The sequence below is a fragment of the Oncorhynchus clarkii genome, chromosome 2, assembly GCF_045791955.1.
Source record: "Oncorhynchus clarkii lewisi isolate Uvic-CL-2024 chromosome 2, UVic_Ocla_1.0, whole genome shotgun sequence".
Lineage (NCBI taxonomy): Eukaryota > Metazoa > Chordata > Actinopteri > Salmoniformes > Salmonidae > Oncorhynchus > Oncorhynchus clarkii.
Genome location: NC_092148.1, coordinates 8,671,318 through 8,691,740, shown reverse-complemented (window position 1 = coordinate 8,691,740; position 20,423 = coordinate 8,671,318). Strand labels below are relative to the sequence as shown.

At 38.1% G+C, this 20,423-nt stretch overlaps 9 non-coding genes across 9 annotated transcripts; all 9 read left to right on the top strand.

Moving 5' to 3' along the window:
• The first annotated feature begins 1,719 nt into the window (after positions 1-1,719).
• trnat-ugu (transfer RNA threonine (anticodon UGU)) lies at positions 1,720-1,792 on the top strand. The gene has a single exon. It is a non-coding gene; the product is annotated as a tRNA-Thr (tRNA).
• Positions 1,793-3,922: 2,130 nt separating this feature from the next.
• On the top strand, positions 3,923-3,995 carry trnat-ugu (transfer RNA threonine (anticodon UGU)). Its single transcript has one exon. It is a non-coding gene; the product is annotated as a tRNA-Thr (tRNA).
• Positions 3,996-6,125: 2,130 nt separating this feature from the next.
• trnat-ugu (transfer RNA threonine (anticodon UGU)) lies at positions 6,126-6,198 on the top strand. The gene has a single exon. It is a non-coding gene; the product is annotated as a tRNA-Thr (tRNA).
• Positions 6,199-8,328: 2,130 nt separating this feature from the next.
• On the top strand, positions 8,329-8,401 carry trnat-ugu (transfer RNA threonine (anticodon UGU)). Its single transcript has one exon. It is a non-coding gene; the product is annotated as a tRNA-Thr (tRNA).
• A 2,137-nt stretch (positions 8,402-10,538) lies between these two features.
• Positions 10,539-10,611, top strand: trnat-ugu (transfer RNA threonine (anticodon UGU)). The gene has a single exon. It is a non-coding gene; the product is annotated as a tRNA-Thr (tRNA).
• Positions 10,612-12,733: 2,122 nt separating this feature from the next.
• trnat-ugu (transfer RNA threonine (anticodon UGU)) lies at positions 12,734-12,806 on the top strand. The gene has a single exon. It is a non-coding gene; the product is annotated as a tRNA-Thr (tRNA).
• Positions 12,807-14,942: 2,136 nt separating this feature from the next.
• On the top strand, positions 14,943-15,015 carry trnat-ugu (transfer RNA threonine (anticodon UGU)). The gene has a single exon. It is a non-coding gene; the product is annotated as a tRNA-Thr (tRNA).
• Positions 15,016-17,145: 2,130 nt separating this feature from the next.
• trnat-ugu (transfer RNA threonine (anticodon UGU)) lies at positions 17,146-17,218 on the top strand. Its single transcript has one exon. It is a non-coding gene; the product is annotated as a tRNA-Thr (tRNA).
• A 2,137-nt stretch (positions 17,219-19,355) lies between these two features.
• Positions 19,356-19,428, top strand: trnat-ugu (transfer RNA threonine (anticodon UGU)). The gene has a single exon. It is a non-coding gene; the product is annotated as a tRNA-Thr (tRNA).
• The last annotated feature ends 995 nt before the right edge of the window (positions 19,429-20,423 follow it).

The following is a 20,423-nucleotide window of genomic DNA, read 5'->3' as shown; positions in this document are numbered from 1 at the left end:
CTAAACTGTTAAAATAATGTCTGTGAGTATAACAGAATTGATATGGCAGGCGAAAACCCAAGGAAAATCCATCCAGAAATAGTTGTATTTTTTGGCGCTAAGAGGCCTTTCCAATGCAAGTCTATGGGTCTGTATATAAAAATTCCTCCCAGATTGCAGTACCTATGGATTCCACTAGATGTCAACAGTCTTTATACAGGGTTTCAGGCTTGTTTGTTGAAATACGAACAAGTAATAGTAGTTTTTCCCAAGGAAGCTCAACAGGAAAAGTAGGCTTTTGGCGCGCATGAATGAGGGTGCGCTCTTCGTTATTTTCCTTTCCTATTGAACACCGTTCTTTCTGTCTGGAGTATTATCCTTTATTTACATCTTAGGGTACCTGATGGTTGAATAGAACATTGTTTGACTTGTATGAACAAAGTTTACCGGTAGCTTTTTGGATTCCTTTGTATGCATGTTGAAGGAGTGGATTACTGAAATCAATGGCTCCAACTAAACTAACTTTTTTGGATATAAAGAAGGAATTTATCAAACAAAACGAACATTCATTGTGTAGCTGGGTTCCTTGGGATTGCAAACAGAGGAAGATCTTCAAAGGTAAGTGATTTATTTAATCGCTATTTGCAATTCTGTGAAGCCTGTGCTGGTTGAAAAAATATTTTGATGTGGGGCGCTGTCCTCAGATAATCACATGGTATGCTTCCGCCGTAAAGCCTTTTTGAAATCTGGCAACGCATTTGGATTAACAAGAAGTTAAGCTTTTAAATGATATGAGACACTTCTATCTTCATGAATGTTTAATATTATGACTTTGTCAATTGAATTTGGCGCTCTCCAATTTCATCGGATGTTGTCGGAAGAGGGTATTACTGTCAAGAGGAGTGAAACAAGGTTGTCCACTGTCGACATATCTATTCATCATGGCCATCAAAATGTTAGCTATTAAAATCAGAACCAACAATAAAATCAAGGGGATAGAAATCCGGGGCTTAAAAACAAAGGTGTCATTGTACGCTGAGGACTTATGCTTTCTTTTAAAACCACCATTTGGATCGCTGCAGAGACTCATAGACAATCTAGATCATTTCTCTAACCTCTCTGGAATACAACTGAACTATGATAAGTGTACCCTTATAAAGTTGGATGGTTTTCAGAGATTGGTGAGAGGGGTTGAGGGTAGCTGAAGGGTGGGACTAAAATTAAAAATATAAAAATATGACTAATGTAAAATATACTGTGTCCCTAATATGTTTATAGTATGTATAAGCTAGAAGTAGAAGTCTAAGTATTGATGTCCATTAATTGAATCCAATTAGGGGAGGGGTGGTAGGGTTAAGGGAAAATAATACAATGGAATGTTTGTAAAAAAAATGTATGGGGGATTGGAAATGATGCAGACAGTTACATTGAAAGGACACACAATCCATCTGCAGTATTAAAGCTGATCTACCCCTAAAAATAACAAAATGGATGGTCATGAAGGAGAGGAGACTATTAAAGGAGAATTCTGAAGAATGTGGACCACTATACCAGACCTGCCTGTGGGTCACATAGACCTGGGAGAGTTTGTCATTAAATGTATAACAAAGGATGTCAAGGAATCTGCATTTACTGTAGGAGCCAGACTGGGAAACCTGCATGTTTGGTTACTTAGGTGTGTCTCTTTTTTTAACTGTATGCGATCTTTATAGCATTCCAATTCTTCATACCTTACCGTATGGCTCCATAGCTCAGTGGTTAGAGCACTGGTCTTGTAAACCAGGGGTCGTGAGTTCAATTCTCACTGGGGCCTTGATTTTGACTCTACCCTCTGTGACATTCATCTGAAACTTTGCAAAGGGTGGGAGTTACCATTTGCCGATTCTGTCCTGGGCTGCCCATCATGATTTAAAAAGTGCTGAAACTAGAGACAGGAGTAGCAGAGGTCATGTAATCCAGTGATGCATGTTGAAAGAATAACAACATTAACTTGAACTTTTCCTTATATTAACTCAGTAAAAACGTTTCAATTGTTGCGTGTTGCGTATATTTTATTATTCAGTATAGTAAATAATGGCTACTTCTGAGAAAGTATTAAAACTTCTGAAGGGCAGTATTCTGAATGCCTGACTGACGTGCCCAAAGTAAACTGCCTGTTACTCAGGACCAGAAGCTAGGAAATGCATATAATCGGTAGAATTTGATGGAAAACACTTTGAAGTTTCTAAACTGTTAAAATAATGTCTGTGAGTATAACAGAATTGATATGGCAGGCGAAAACCCAAGGAAAATCCATCCAGAAATAGTTGTATTTTTTGGCGCTAAGAGGCCTTTCCAATGCAAGTCTATGGGTCTGTATATAAAAATTCCTCCCAGATTGCAGTACCTATGGATTCCACTAGATGTCAACAGTCTTTATACAGGGTTTCAGGCTTGTTTGTTGAAATACGAACAAGTAATAGTAGTTTTTCCCAAGGAAGCTCAACAGGAAAAGTAGGCTTTTGGCGCGCATGAATGAGGGTGCGCTCTTCGTTATTTTCCTTTCCTATTGAACACCGTTCTTTCTGTCTGGAGTATTATCCTTTATTTACATCTTAGGGTACCTGATGGTTGAATAGAACATTGTTTGACTTGTATGAACAAAGTTTACCGGTAGCTTTTTGGATTCCTTTGTATGCATGTTGAAGGAGTGGATTACTGAAATCAATGGCTCCAACTAAACTAACTTTTTTGGATATAAAGAAGGAATTTATCAAACAAAACGAACATTCATTGTGTAGCTGGGTTCCTTGGGATTGCAAACAGAGGAAGATCTTCAAAGGTAAGTGATTTATTTAATCGCTATTTGCAATTCTGTGAAGCCTGTGCTGGTTGAAAAAATATTTTGATGTGGGGCGCTGTCCTCAGATAATCACATGGTATGCTTCCGCCGTAAAGCCTTTTTGAAATCTGGCAACGCATTTGGATTAACAAGAAGTTAAGCTTTTAAATGATATGAGACACTTCTATCTTCATGAATGTTTAATATTATGACTTTGTCAATTGAATTTGGCGCTCTCCAATTTCATCGGATGTTGTCGGAAGAGGGTATTACTGTCAAGAGGAGTGAAACAAGGTTGTCCACTGTCGACATATCTATTCATCATGGCCATCAAAATGTTAGCTATTAAAATCAGAACCAACAATAAAATCAAGGGGATAGAAATCCGGGGCTTAAAAACAAAGGTGTCATTGTACGCTGAGGACTTATGCTTTCTTTTAAAACCACCATTTGGATCGCTGCAGAGACTCATAGACAATCTAGATCATTTCTCTAACCTCTCTGGAATACAACTGAACTATGATAAGTGTACCCTTATAAAGTTGGATGGTTTTCAGAGATTGGTGAGAGGGGTTGAGGGTAGCTGAAGGGTGGGACTAAAATTAAAAATATAAAAATATGACTAATGTAAAATATACTGTGTCCCTAATATGTTTATAGTATGTATCAGCTAGAAGTAGAAGTCTAAGTATTGATGTCCATTAATTGAATCCAATTAGGGGAGGGGTGGTAGGGTTAAGGGAAAATAATACAATGGAATGTTTGTAAAAAAAATGTATGGGGGATTGGAAATGATGCAGACAGTTACATTGAAAGGACACACAATCCATCTGCAGTATTAAAGCTGATCTACCCCTAAAAATAACAAAATGGATGGTCATGAAGGAGAGGAGACTATTAAAGGAGAATTCTGAAGAATGTGGACCACTATACCAGACCTGCCTGTGGGTCACATAGACCTGGGAGAGTTTGTCATTAAATGTATAACAAAGGATGTCAAGGAATCTGCATTTACTGTAGGAGCCAGACTGGGAAACCTGCATGTTTGGTTACTTAGGTGTGTCTCTTTTTTTAACTGTATGCGATCTTTATAGCATTCCAATTCTTCATACCTTACCGTATGGCTCCATAGCTCAGTGGTTAGAGCACTGGTCTTGTAAACCAGGGGTCGTGAGTTCAATTCTCACTGGGGCCTTGATTTTGACTCTACCCTCTGTGACATTCATCTGAAACTTTGCAAAGGGTGGGAGTTACCATTTGCCGATTCTGTCCTGGGCTGCCCATCATGATTTAAAAAGTGCTGAAACTAGAGACAGGAGTAGCAGAGGTCATGTAATCCAGTGATGCATGTTGAAAGAATAACAACATTAACTTGAACTTTTCCTTATATTAACTCAGTAAAAACGTTTCAATTGTTGCGTGTTGCGTATATTTTATTATTCAGTATAGTAAATAATGGCTACTTCTGAGAAAGTATTAAAACTTCTGAAGGGCAGTATTCTGAATGCCTGACTGACGTGCCCAAAGTAAACTGCCTGTTACTCAGGACCAGAAGCTAGGAAATGCATATAATCGGTAGAATTTGATGGAAAACACTTTGAAGTTTCTAAACTGTTAAAATAATGTCTGTGAGTATAACAGAATTGATATGGCAGGCGAAAACCCAAGGAAAATCCATCCAGAAATAGTTGTATTTTTTGGCGCTAAGAGGCCTTTCCAATGCAAGTCTATGGGTCTGTATATAAAAATTCCTCCCAGATTGCAGTACCTATGGATTCCACTAGATGTCAACAGTCTTTATACAGGGTTTCAGGCTTGTTTGTTGAAATACGAACAAGTAATAGTAGTTTTTCCCAAGGAAGCTCAACAGGAAAAGTAGGCTTTTGGCGCGCATGAATGAGGGTGCGCTCTTCGTTATTTTCCTTTCCTATTGAACACCGTTCTTTCTGTCTGGAGTATTATCCTTTATTTACATCTTAGGGTACCTGATGGTTGAATAGAACATTGTTTGACTTGTATGAACAAAGTTTACCGGTAGCTTTTTGGATTCCTTTGTATGCATGTTGAAGGAGTGGATTACTGAAATCAATGGCTCCAACTAAACTAACTTTTTTGGATATAAAGAAGGAATTTATCAAACAAAACGAACATTCATTGTGTAGCTGGGTTCCTTGGGATTGCAAACAGAGGAAGATCTTCAAAGGTAAGTGATTTATTTAATCGCTATTTGCAATTCTGTGAAGCCTGTGCTGGTTGAAAAAATATTTTGATGTGGGGCGCTGTCCTCAGATAATCACATGGTATGCTTCCGCCGTAAAGCCTTTTTGAAATCTGGCAACGCATTTGGATTAACAAGAAGTTAAGCTTTTAAATGATATGAGACACTTCTATCTTCATGAATGTTTAATATTATGACTTTGTCAATTGAATTTGGCGCTCTCCAATTTCATCGGATGTTGTCGGAAGAGGGTATTACTGTCAAGAGGAGTGAAACAAGGTTGTCCACTGTCGACATATCTATTCATCATGGCCATCAAAATGTTAGCTATTAAAATCAGAACCAACAATAAAATCAAGGGGATAGAAATCCGGGGCTTAAAAACAAAGGTGTCATTGTACGCTGAGGACTTATGCTTTCTTTTAAAACCACCATTTGGATCGCTGCAGAGACTCATAGACAATCTAGATCATTTCTCTAACCTCTCTGGAATACAACTGAACTATGATAAGTGTACCCTTATAAAGTTGGATGGTTTTCAGAGATTGGTGAGAGGGGTTGAGGGTAGCTGAAGGGTGGGACTAAAATTAAAAATATAAAAATATGACTAATGTAAAATATACTGTGTCCCTAATATGTTTATAGTATGTATAAGCTAGAAGTAGAAGTCTAAGTATTGATGTCCATTAATTGAATCCAATTAGGGGAGGGGTGGTAGGGTTAAGGGAAAATAATACAATGGAATGTTTGTAAAAAAAATGTATGGGGGATTGGAAATGATGCAGACAGTTACATTGAAAGGACACACAATCCATCTGCAGTATTAAAGCTGATCTACCCCTAAAAATAACAAAATGGATGGTCATGAAGGAGAGGAGACTATTAAAGGAGATTTCTGAAGAATGTGGACCACTATACCAGACCTGCCTGTGGGTCACATAGACCTGGGAGAGTTTGTCATTAAATGTATAACAAAGGATGTCAAGGAATCTGCATTTACTGTAGGAGCCAGACTGGGAAACCTGCATGTTTGGTTACTTAGGTGTGTCTCTTTTTTTAACTGTATGCGATCTTTATAGCATTCCAATTCTTCATACCTTACCGTATGGCTCCATAGCTCAGTGGTTAGAGCACTGGTCTTGTAAACCAGGGGTCGTGAGTTCAATTCTCACTGGAGCCTTGATTTTGACTCTACCCTCTGTGACATTCATCTGAAACTTTGCAAAGGGTGGGAGTTACCATTTGCCGATTCTGTCCTGGGCTGCCCATCATGATTTAAAAAGTGCTGAAACTAGAGACAGGAGTAGCAGAGGTCATGTAATCCAGTGATGCATGTTGAAAGAATAACAACATTAACTTGAACTTTTCCTTATATTAACTCAGTAAAAACGTTTCAATTGTTGCGTGTTGCGTATATTTTATTATTCAGTATAGTAAATAATGGCTACTTCTGAGAAAGTATTAAAACTTCTGAAGGGCAGTATTCTGAATGCCTGACTGACGTGCCCAAAGTAAACTGCCTGTTACTCAGGACCAGAAGCTAGGAAATGCATATAATTGGTAGAATTTGATGGAAAACACTTTGAAGTTTCTAAACTGTTAAAATAATGTCTGTGAGTATAACAGAATTGATATGGCAGGCGAAAACCCAAGGAAAATCCATCCAGAAATAGTTGTATTTTTTGGCGCTAAGAGGCCTTTCCAATGCAAGTCTATGGGTCTGTATATAAAAATTCCTCCCAGATTGCAGTACCTATGGATTCCACTAGATGTCAACAGTCTTTATACAGGGTTTCAGGCTTGTTTGTTGAAATACGAACAAGTAATAGTAGTTTTTCCCAAGGAAGCTCAACAGGAAAAGTAGGCTTTTGGCGCGCATGAATGAGGGTGCGCTCTTCGTTATTTTCCTTTCCTATTGAACACCGTTCTTTCTGTCTGGAGTATTATCCTTTATTTACATCTTAGGGTACCTGATGGTTGAATAGAACATTGTTTGACTTGTATGAACAAAGTTTACCGGTAGCTTTTTGGATTCCTTTGTATGCATGTTGAAGGAGTGGATTACTGAAATCAATGGCTCCAACTAAACTAACTTTTTTGGATATAAAGAAGGAATTTATCAAACAAAACGAACATTCATTGTGTAGCTGGGTTCCTTGGGATTGCAAACAGAGGAAGATCTTCAAAGGTAAGTGATTTATTTAATCGCTATTTGCAATTCTGTGAAGCCTGTGCTGGTTGAAAAAATATTTTGATGTGGGGCGCTGTCCTCAGATAATCACATGGTATGCTTCCGCCGTAAAGCCTTTTTGAAATCTGGCAACGCATTTGGATTAACAAGAAGTTAAGCTTTTAAATGATATGAGACACTTCTATCTTCATGAATGTTTAATATTATGACTTTGTCAATTGAATTTGGCGCTCTCCAATTTCATCGGATGTTGTCGGAAGAGGGTATTACTGTCAAGAGGAGTGAAACAAGGTTGTCCACTGTCGACATATCTATTCATCATGGCCATCAAAATGTTAGCTATTAAAATCAGAACCAACAATAAAATCAAGGGGATAGAAATCCGGGGCTTAAAAACAAAGGTGTCATTGTACGCTGAGGACTTATGCTTTCTTTTAAAACCACCATTTGGATCGCTGCAGAGACTCATAGACAATCTAGATCATTTCTCTAACCTCTCTGGAATACAACTGAACTATGATAAGTGTACCCTTATAAAGTTGGATGGTTTTCAGAGATTGGTGAGAGGGGTTGAGGGTAGCTGAAGGGTGGGACTAAAATTAAAAATATAAAAATATGACTAATGTAAAATATACTGTGTCCCTAATATGTTTATAGTATGTATAAGCTAGAAGTAGAAGTCTAAGTATTGATGTCCATTAATTGAATCCAATTAGGGGAGGGGTGGTAGGGTTAAGGGAAAATAATACAATGGAATGTTTGTAAAAAAAATGTATGGGGGATTGGAAATGATGCAGACAGTTACATTGAAAGGACACACAATCCATCTGCAGTATTAAAGCTGATCTACCCCTAAAAATAACAAAATGGATGGTCATGAAGGAGAGGAGACTATTAAAGGAGAATTCTGAAGAATGTGGACCACTATACCAGACCTGCCTGTGGGTCACATAGACCTGGGAGAGTTTGTCATTAAATGTATAACAAAGGATGTCAAGGAATCTGCATTTACTGTAGGAGCCAGACTGGGAAACCTGCATGTTTGGTTACTTAGGTGTGTCTCTTTTTTTAACTGTATGCGATCTTTATAGCATTCCAATTCTTCATACCTTACCGTATGGCTCCATAGCTCAGTGGTTAGAGCACTGGTCTTGTAAACCAGGGGTCGTGAGTTCAATTCTCACTGGGGCCTTGATTTTGACTCTACCCTCTGTGACATTCATCTGAAACTTTGCAAAGGGTGGGAGTTACCATTTGCCGATTCTGTCCTGGGCTGCCCATCATGATTTAAAAAGTGCTGAAACTAGAGACAGGAGTAGCAGAGGTCATGTAATCCAGTGATGCATGTTGAAAGAATAACAACATTAACTTGAACTTTTCCTTATATTAACTCAGTAAAAACGTTTCAATTGTTGCGTGTTGCGTATATTTTATTATTCAGTATAGTAAATAATGGCTACTTCTGAGAAAGTATTAAAACTTCTGAAGGGCAGTATTCTGAATGCCTGACTGACGTGCCCAAAGTAAACTGCCTGTTACTCAGGACCAGAAGCTAGGAAATGCATATAATTGGTAGAATTTGATGGAAAACACTTTGAAGTTTCTAAACTGTTAAAATAATGTCTGTGAGTATAACAGAATTGATATGGCAGGCGAAAACCCAAGGAAAATCCATCCAGAAATAGTTGTATTTTTTGGCGCTAAGAGGCCTTTCCAATGCAAGTCTATGGGTCTGTATATAAAAATTCCTCCCAGATTGCAGTACCTATGGATTCCACTAGATGTCAACAGTCTTTATACAGGGTTTCAGGCTTGTTTGTTGAAATACGAACAAGTAATAGTAGTTTTTCCCAAGGAAGCTCAACAGGAAAAGTAGGCTTTTGGCGCGCATGAATGAGGGTGCGCTCTTCGTTATTTTCCTTTCCTATTGAACACCGTTCTTTCTGTCTGGAGTATTATCCTTTATTTACATCTTAGGGTACCTGATGGTTGAATAGAACATTGTTTGACTTGTATGAACAAAGTTTACCGGTAGCTTTTTGGATTCCTTTGTATGCATGTTGAAGGAGTGGATTACTGAAATCAATGGCTCCAACTAAACTAACTTTTTTGGATATAAAGAAGGAATTTATCAAACAAAACGAACATTCATTGTGTAGCTGGGTTCCTTGGGATTGCAAACAGAGGAAGATCTTCAAAGGTAAGTGATTTATTTAATCGCTATTTGCAATTCTGTGAAGCCTGTGCTGGTTGAAAAAATATTTTGATGTGGGGCGCTGTCCTCAGATAATCACATGGTATGCTTCCGCCGTAAAGCCTTTTTGAAATCTGGCAACGCATTTGGATTAACAAGAAGTTAAGCTTTTAAATGATATGAGACACTTCTATCTTCATGAATGTTTAATATTATGACTTTGTCAATTGAATTTGGCGCTCTCCAATTTCATCGGATGTTGTCGGAAGAGGGTATTACTGTCAAGAGGAGTGAAACAAGGTTGTCCACTGTCGACATATCTATTCATCATGGCCATCAAAATGTTAGCTATTAAAATCAGAACCAACAATAAAATCAAGGGGATAGAAATCCGGGGCTTAAAAACAAAGGTGTCATTGTACGCTGAGGACTTATGCTTTCTTTTAAAACCACCATTTGGATCGCTGCAGAGACTCATAGACAATCTAGATCATTTCTCTAACCTCTCTGGAATACAACTGAACTATGATAAGTGTACCCTTATAAAGTTGGATGGTTTTCAGAGATTGGTGAGAGGGGTTGAGGGTAGCTGAAGGGTGGGACTAAAATTAAAAATATAAAAATATGACTAATGTAAAATATACTGTGTCCCTAATATGTTTATAGTATGTATAAGCTAGAAGTAGAAGTCTAAGTATTGATGTCCATTAATTGAATCCAATTAGGGGAGGGGTGGTAGGGTTAAGGGAAAATAATACAATGGAATGTTTGTAAAAAAAATGTATGGGGGATTGGAAATGATGCAGACAGTTACATTGAAAGGACACACAATCCATCTGCAGTATTAAAGCTGATCTACCCCTAAAAATAACAAAATGGATGGTCATGAAGGAGAGGAGACTATTAAAGGAGAATTCTGAAGAATGTGGACCACTATACCAGACCTGCCTGTGGGTCACATAGACCTGGGAGAGTTTGTCATTAAATGTATAACAAAGGATGTCAAGGAATCTGCATTTACTGTAGGAGCCAGACTGGGAAACCTGCATGTTTGGTTACTTAGGTGTGTCTCTTTTTTTAACTGTATGACGGGTGTGATCTTTATAGCATTCCAATTCTTCATACCTTACCGTATGGCTCCATAGCTCAGTGGTTAGAGCACTGGTCTTGTAAACCAGGGGTCGTGAGTTCAATTCTCACTGGGGCCTTGATTTTGACTCTACCCTCTGTGACATTCATCTGAAACTTTGCAAAGGGTGGGAGTTACCATTTGCCGATTCTGTCCTGGGCTGCCCATCATGATTTAAAAAGTGCTGAAACTAGAGACAGGAGTAGCAGAGGTCATGTAATCCAGTGATGCATGTTGAAAGAATAACAACATTAACTTGAACTTTTCCTTATATTAACTCAGTAAAAACGTTTCAATTGTTGCGTGTTGCGTATATTTTATTATTCAGTATAGTAAATAATGGCTACTTCTGAGAAAGTATTAAAACTTCTGAAGGGCAGTATTCTGAATGCCTGACTGACGTGCCCAAAGTAAACTGCCTGTTACTCAGGACCAGAAGCTAGGAAATGCATATAATTGGTAGAATTTGATGGAAAACACTTTGAAGTTTCTAAACTGTTAAAATAATGTCTGTGAGTATAACAGAATTGATATGGCAGGCGAAAACCCAAGGAAAATCCATCCAGAAATAGTTGTATTTTTTGGCGCTAAGAGGCCTTTCCAATGCAAGTCTATGGGTCTGTATATAAAAATTCCTCCCAGATTGCAGTACCTATGGATTCCACTAGATGTCAACAGTCTTTATACAGGGTTTCAGGCTTGTTTGTTGAAATACGAACAAGTAATAGTAGTTTTTCCCAAGGAAGCTCAACAGGAAAAGTAGGCTTTTGGCGCGCATGAATGAGGGTGCGCTCTTCGTTATTTTCCTTTCCTATTGAACACCGTTCTTTCTGTCTGGAGTATTATCCTTTATTTACATCTTAGGGTACCTGAGGGTTGAATAGAACATTGTTTGACTTGTATGAACAAAGTTTACCGGTAGCTTTTTGGATTCCTTTGTATGCATGTTGAAGGAGTGGATTACTGAAATCAATGGCTCCAACTAAACTAACTTTTTTGGATATAAAGAAGGACTTTATCAAACAAAACGAACATTCATTGTGTAGCTGGGATCCTTGGGATTGCAAACAGAGGAAGATCTTCAAAGGTAAGTGATTTATTTAATCGTTATTTTCAATTCTGTGAAGCCTGTGCTGGTTGAAAAAATATTTTGATGTGGGGCGCTGTCCTCAGATAATCACATGGTATGCTTCCGCCTTTTTGAACTCTGGCAACGCATTTAGATTAACAAGAAGTTAAACTTTTAAATGATATGAGACACTTCTATCTTCATGAATGTTTAATATTATGACTTTGTCAATTGAATTTGGCGCTCTCCAATTTCATCGGATGTTGTCGGAAGAGGGTATTACTGTCAAGAGGAGTGAAACAAGGTTGTCCACTGTCGACATATCTATTCATCATGGCCATCCAAATGTTAGCTATTAAAATCAGAACCAACAATAAAATCAAGGGGATAGAAATCCGGGGCTTAAAAACAAAGGTGTCATTGTACGCTGAGGACTTATGCTTTCTTTTAAAACCACCATTTGGATCGCTGCAGAGACTCATAGACAATCTAGATCATTTCTCTAACCTCTCTGGAATACAACTGAACTATGATAAGTGTACCCTTATAAAGTTGGATGGTTTTCAGAGATTGGTGAGAGGGGTTGAGGGTAGCTGAAGGGTGGGACTAAAATTAAAAATATAAAAATATGACTAATGTAAAATATACTGTGTCCCTAATATGTTTATAGTATGTATAAGCTAGAAGTAGAAGTCTAAGTATTGATGTCCATTAATTGAATCCAATTAGGGGAGGGGTGGTAGGGTTAAGGGAAAATAATACAATGGAATGTTTGTAAAAAAAATGTATGGGGGATTGGAAATGATGCAGACAGTTACATTGAAAGGACACACAATCCATCTGCAGTATTAAAGCTGATCTACCCCTAAAAATAACAAAATGGATGGTCATGAAGGAGAGGAGACTATTAAAGGAGAATTCTGAAGAATGTGGACCACTATACCAGACCTGCCTGTGGGTCACATAGACCTGGGAGAGTTTGTCATTAAATGTATAACAAAGGATGTCAAGGAATCTGCATTTACTGTAGGAGCCAGACTGGGAAACCTGCATGTTTGGTTACTTAGGTGTGTCTCTTTTTTTAACTGTATGCGATCTTTATAGCATTCCAATTCTTCATACCTTACCGTATGGCTCCATAGCTCAGTGGTTAGAGCACTGGTCTTGTAAACCAGGGGTCGTGAGTTCAATTCTCACTGGGGCCTTGATTTTGACTCTACCCTCTGTGACATTCATCTGAAACTTTGCAAAGGGTGGGAGTTACCATTTGCCGATTCTGTCCTGGGCTGCCCATCATGATTTAAAAAGTGCTGAAACTAGAGACAGGAGTAGCAGAGGTCATGTAATCCAGTGATGCATGTTGAAAGAATAACAACATTAACTTGAACTTTTCCTTATATTAACTCAGTAAAAACGTTTCAATTGTTGCGTGTTGCGTATATTTTATTATTCAGTATAGTAAATAATGGCTACTTCTGAGAAAGTATTAAAACTTCTGAAGGGCAGTATTCTGAATGCCTGACTGACGTGCCCAAAGTAAACTGCCTGTTACTCAGGACCAGAAGCTAGGAAATGCATATAATTGGTAGAATTTGATGGAAAACACTTTGAAGTTTCTAAACTGTTAAAATAATGTCTGTGAGTATAACAGAATTGATATGGCAGGCGAAAACCCAAGGAAAATCCATCCAGAAATAGTTGTATTTTTTGGCGCTAAGAGGCCTTTCCAATGCAAGTCTATGGGTCTGTATATAAAAATTCCTCCCAGATTGCAGTACCTATGGATTCCACTAGATGTCAACAGTCTTTATACAGGGTTTCAGGCTTGTTTGTTGAAATACGAACAAGTAATAGTAGTTTTTCCCAAGGAAGCTCAACAGGAAAAGTAGGCTTTTGGCGCGCATGAATGAGGGTGCGCTCTTCGTTATTTTCCTTTCCTATTGAACACCGTTCTTTCTGTCTGGAGTATTATCCTTTATTTACATCTTAGGGTACCTGAGGGTTGAATAGAACATTGTTTGACTTGTATGAACAAAGTTTACCGGTAGCTTTTTGGATTCCTTTGTATGCATGTTGAAGGAGTGGATTACTGAAATCAATGGCTCCAACTAAACTAACTTTTTTGGATATAAAGAAGGAATTTATCAAACAAAACGAACATTCTTTGTCTAGCTGGGATCCTTGGGATTGCAAACAGAGGAAGATCTTCAAAGGTAAGTGATTTATTTAATCGCTATTTGCAATTCTGTGAAGCCTGTGCTGGTTGAAAAAATATTTTGATGTGGGGCGCTGTCCTCAGATAATCACATGGTATGCTTCCGCCATAAAGCCTTTTTGAAATCTGGCAACGCATTTAGATTAACAAGAAGTTAAACTTTTAAATGATGTGAGACACTTCTATCTTCATGAATGTTTAATATTATGACTTTGTCAATTGAATTTGGCGCTCTCCAATTTCATCGGATGTTGTCGGAAGAGGGTATTACTGTCAAGAGGAGTGAAACAAGGTTGTCCACTGTCGACATATCTATTCATCATGGCCATCAAAATGTTAGCTATTAAAATCAGAACCAACAATAAAATCAAGGGGATAGAAATCCGGGGCTTAAAAACAAAGGTGTCATTGTACGCTGAGGACTTATGCTTTCTTTTAAAACCACCATTTGGATCGCTGCAGAGACTCATAGACAATCTAGATCATTTCTCTAACCTCTCTGGAATACAACTGAACTATGATAAGTGTACCCTTATAAAGTTGGATGGTTTTCAGAGATTGGTGAGAGGGGTTGAGGGTAGCTGAAGGGTGGGACTAAAATTAAAAATATAAAAATATGACTAATGTAAAATATACTGTGTCCCTAATATGTTTATAGTATGTATAAGCTAGAAGTAGAAGTCTAAGTATTGATGTTCATTAATTGAATCCAATTAGGGGAGGGGTGGTAGGGTTAAGGGAAAATAATACAATGGAATGTTTGTAAAAAAATGTATGGGGGATTGGAAATGATGCAGACAGTTACATTGAAAGGACACACAATCCATCTGAAGTATTAAAGCTGATCTACCCCTAAAAATAACAAAATGGATGGTCATGAAGGAAAGGAGACTATTAAAGGAGATTTCTGAAGAATGTGGACCACTATACCAGACCTGCCTGTGGGTCACATAGACCTGGGAGAGTTTGTCATTAAATGTATAACAAAGGATGTCAAGGAATCTGCATTTACTGTAGGAGCCAGACTGGGAAACCTGCATGTTTGGTTACTTAGGTGTGTCTCTTTTTTTAACTGTATGACGGGTGTGATCTTTATAGCATTCCAATTCTTCATACCTTACCGTATGGCTCCATAGCTCAGTGGTTAGAGCACTGGTCTTGTAAACCAGGGGTCGTGAGTTCAATTCTCACTGGGGCCTTGATTTTGACTCTACCCTCTGTGACATTCATCTGAAACTTTGCAAAGGGTGGGAGTTACCATTTGCCGATTCTGTCCTGGGCTGCCCATCATGATTTAAAAAGTGCTGAAACTAGAGACAGGAGTAGCAGAGGTCATGTAATCCAGTGATGCATGTTGAAAGAATAACAACATTAACTTGAACTTTTCCTTATATTAACTCAGTAAAAACGTTTCAATTGTTGCGTGTTGCGTATATTTTATTATTCAGTATAGTAAATAATGGCTACTTCTGAGAAAGTATTAAAACTTCTGAAGGGCAGTATTCTGAATGCCTGACTGACGTGCCCAAAGTAAACTGCCTGTTACTCAGGACCAGAAGCTAGGAAATGCATATAATTGGTAGAATTTGATGGAAAACACTTTGAAGTTTCTAAACTGTTAAAATAATGTCTGTGAGTATAACAGAATTGATATGGCAGGCGAAAACCCAAGGAAAATCCATCCAGAAATAGTTGTATTTTTTGGCGCTAAGAGGCCTTTCCAATGCAAGTCTATGGGTCTGTATATAAAAATTCCTCCCAGATTGCAGTACCTATGGATTCCACTAGATGTCAACAGTCTTTATACAGGGTTTCAGGCTTGTTTGTTGAAATACGAACAAGTAATAGTAGTTTTTCCCAAGGAAGCTCAACAGGAAAAGTAGGCTTTTGGCGCGCATGAATGAGGGTGCGCTCTTCGTTATTTTCCTTTCCTATTGAACACCGTTCTTTCTGTCTGGAGTATTATCCTTTATTTACATCTTAGGGTACCTGATGGTTGAATAGAACATTGTTTGACTTGTATGAACAAAGTTTACCGGTAGCTTTTTGGATTCCTTTGTATGCATGTTGAAGGAGTGGATTACTGAAATCAATGGCTCCAACTAAACTAACTTTTTTGGATATAAAGAAGGAATTTATCAAACAAAACGAACATTCATTGTGTAGCTGGGTTCCTTGGGATTGCAAACAGAGGAAGATCTTCAAAGGTAAGTGATTTATTTAATCGCTATTTGCAATTCTGTGAAGCCTGTGCTGGTTGAAAAAATATTTTGATGTGGGGCGCTGTCCTCAGATAATCACATGGTATGCTTCCGCCGTAAAGCCTTTTTGAAATCTGGCAACGCATTTGGATTAACAAGAAGTTAAGCTTTTAAATGATATGAGACACTTCTATCTTCATGAATGTTTAATATTATGACTTTGTCAATTGAATTTGGCGCTCTCCAATTTCATCGGATGTTGTCGGAAGAGGGTATTACTGTCAAGAGGAGTGAAACAAGGTTGTCCACTGTCGACATATCTATTCATCATGGCCATCAAAATGTTAGCTATTAAAATCAGAACCAACAATAAAATCAAGGGGATAGAAATCCGGGGCTTAAAAACAAAGGTGTCATTGTACGCTGAGGACTTATGCTTTCTTTTAAAACCACCATTTGGATCGCTGCAGAGACTCATAGACAATCTAGATCATTTCTCTAACCTCTCTGGAATACAACTGAACTATGATAAGTGTACCCTTATAAAGTTGGATGGTTTTCAGAGATTGGTGAGAGGGGTTGAGGGTAGCTGAAGGGTGGGACTAAAATTAAAAATATAAAAATATGACTAATGTAAAATATACTGTGTCCCTAATATGTTTATAGTATGTATAAGCTAGAAGTAGAAGTCTAAGTATTGATGTCCATTAATTGAATCCAATTAGGGGAGGGGTGGTAGGGTTAAGGGAAAATAATACAATGGAATGTTTGTAAAAAAAATGTATGGGGGATTGGAAATGATGCAGACAGTTACATTGAAAGGACACACAATCCATCTGCAGTATTAAAGCTGATCTACCCCTAAAAATAACAAAATGGATGGTCATGAAGGAGAGGAGACTATTAAAGGAGAATTCTGAAGAATGTGGACCACTATACCAGACCTGCCTGTGGGTCACATAGACCTGGGAGAGTTTGTCATTAAATGTATAACAAAGGATGTCAAGGAATCTGCATTTACTGTAGGAGCCAGACTGGGAAACCTGCATGTTTGGTTACTTAGGTGTGTCTCTTTTTTTAACTGTATGCGATCTTTATAGCATTCCAATTCTTCATACCTTACCGTATGGCTCCATAGCTCAGTGGTTAGAGCACTGGTCTTGTAAACCAGGGGTCGTGAGTTCAATTCTCACTGGGGCCTTGATTTTGACTCTACCCTCTGTGACATTCATCTGAAACTTTGCAAAGGGTGGGAGTTACCATTTGCCGATTCTGTCCTGGGCTGCCCATCATGATTTAAAAAGTGCTGAAACTAGAGACAGGAGTAGCAGAGGTCATGTAATCCAGTGATGCATGTTGAAAGAATAACAACATTAACTTGAACTTTTCCTTATATTAACTCAGTAAAAACGTTTCAATTGTTGCGTGTTGCGTATATTTTATTATTCAGTATAGTAAATAATGGCTACTTCTGAGAAAGTATTAAAACTTCTGAAGGGCAGTATTCTGAATGCCTGACTGACGTGCCCAAAGTAAACTGCCTGTTACTCAGGACCAGAAGCTAGGAAATGCATATAATCGGTAGAATTTGATGGAAAACACTTTGAAGTTTCTAAACTGTTAAAATAATGTCTGTGAGTATAACAGAATTGATATGGCAGGCGAAAACCCAAGGAAAATCCATCCAGAAATAGTTGTATTTTTTGGCGCTAAGAGGCCTTTCCAATGCAAGTCTATGGGTCTGTATATAAAAATTCCTCCCAGATTGCAGTACCTATGGATTCCACTAGATGTCAACAGTCTTTATACAGGGTTTCAGGCTTGTTTGTTGAAATACGAACAAGTAATAGTAGTTTTTCCCAAGGAAGCTCAACAGGAAAAGTAGGCTTTTGGCGCGCATGAATGAGGGTGCGCTCTTCGTTATTTTCCTTTCCTATTGAACACCGTTCTTTCTGTCTGGAGTATTATCCTTTATTTACATCTTAGGGTACCTGATGGTTGAATAGAACATTGTTTGACTTGTATGAACAAAGTTTACCGGTAGCTTTTTGGATTCCTTTGTATGCATGTTGAAGGAGTGGATTACTGAAATCAATGGCTCCAACTAAACTAACTTTTTTGGATATAAAGAAGGAATTTATCAAACAAAACGAACATTCATTGTGTAGCTGGGATCCTTGGGATTGCAAACAGAGGAAGATCTTCAAAGGTAAGTGATTTATTTAATCGCTATTTGCAATTCTGTGAAGCCTGTGCTGGTTGAAAAAATATTTTGATGTGGGGCGCTGTCCTCAGATAATCACATGGTATGCTTCCGCCGTAAAGCCTTTTTGAAATCTGGCAACGCATTTGGATTAACAAGAAGTTAAGCTTTTAAATGATATGAGACACTTCTATCTTCATGAATGTTTAATATTATGACTTTGTCAATTGAATTTGGCGCTCTCCAATTTCATCGGATGTTGTCGGAAGAGGGTATTACTGTCAAGAGGAGTGAAACAAGGTTGTCCACTGTCGACATATCTATTCATCATGGCCATCAAAATGTTAGCTATTAAAATCAGAACCAACAATAAAATCAAGGGGATAGAAATCCGGGGCTTAAAAACAAAGGTGTCATTGTACGCTGAGGACTTATGCTTTCTTTTAAAACCACCATTTGGATCGCTGCAGAGACTCATAGACAATCTAGATCATTTCTCTAACCTCTCTGGAATACAACTGAACTATGATAAGTGTACCCTTATAAAGTTGGATGGTTTTCAGAGATTGGTGAGAGGGGTTGAGGGTAGCTGAAGGGTGGGACTAAAATTAAAAATATAAAAATATGACTAATGTAAAATATACTGTGTCCCTAATATGTTTATAGTATGTATAAGCTAGAAGTAGAAGTCTAAGTATTGATGTCCATTAATTGAATCCAATTAGGGGAGGGGTGGTAGGGTTAAGGGAAAATAATACAATGGAATGTTTGTAAAAAAAATGTATGGGGGATTGGAAATGATGCAGACAGTTACATTGAAAGGACACACAATCCATCTGCAGTATTAAAGCTGATCTACCCCTAAAAATAACAAAATGGATGGTCATGAAGGAGAGGAGACTATTAAAGGAGATTTCTGAAGAATGTGGACCACTATACCAGACCTGCCTGTGGGTCACATAGACCTGGGAGAGTTTGTCATTAAATGTATAACAAAGGATGTCAAGGAATCTGCATTTACTGTAGGAGCCAGACTGGGAAACCTGCATGTTTGGTTACTTAGGTGTGTCTCTTTTTTTAACTGTATGACGGGTGTGATCTTTATAGCATTCCAATTCTTCATACCTTACCGTATGGCTCCATAGCTCAGTGGTTAGAGCACTGGTCTTGTAAACCAGGGGTCGTGAGTTCAATTCTCACTGGGGCCTTGATTTTGACTCTACCCTCTGTGACATTCATCTGAAACTTTGCAAAGGGTGGGAGTTACCATTTGCCGATTCTGTCCTGGGCTGCCCATCATGATTTAAAAAGTGCTGAAACTAGAGACAGGAGTAGCAGAGGTCATGTAATCCAGTGATGCATGTTGAAAGAATAACAACATTAACTTGAACTTTTCCTTATATTAACTCAGTAAAAACGTTTCAATTGTTGCGTGTTGCGTATATTTTATTATTCAGTATAGTAAATAATGGCTACTTCTGAGAAAGTATTAAAACTTCTGAAGGGCAGTATTCTGAATGCCTGACTGACGTGCCCAAAGTAAACTGCCTGTTACTCAGGACCAGAAGCTAGGAAATGCATATAATTGGTAGAATTTGATGGAAAACACTTTGAAGTTTCTAAACTGTTAAAATAATGTCTGTGAGTATAACAGAATTGATATGGCAGGCGAAAACCCAAGGAAAATCCATCCAGAAATAGTTGTATTTTTTGGCGCTAAGAGGCCTTTCCAATGCAAGTCTATGGGTCTGTATATAAAAATTCCTCCCAGATTGCAGTACCTATGGATTCCACTAGATGTCAACAGTCTTTATACAGGGTTTCAGGCTTGTTTGTTGAAATACGAACAAGTAATAGTAGTTTTTCCCAAGGAAGCTCAACAGGAAAAGTAGGCTTTTGGCGCGCATGAATGAGGGTGCGCTCTTCGTTATTTTCCTTTCCTATTGAACACCGTTCTTTCTGTCTGGAGTATTATCCTTTATTTACATCTTAGGGTACCTGATGGTTGAATAGAACATTGTTTGACTTGTATGAACAAAGTTTACCGGTAGCTTTTTGGATTCCTTTGTATGCATGTTGAAGGAGTGGATTACTGAAATCAATGGCTCCAACTAAACTAACTTTTTTGGATATAAAGAAGGAATTTATCAAACAAAACGAACATTCATTGTGTAGCTGGGTTCCTTGGGATTGCAAACAGAGG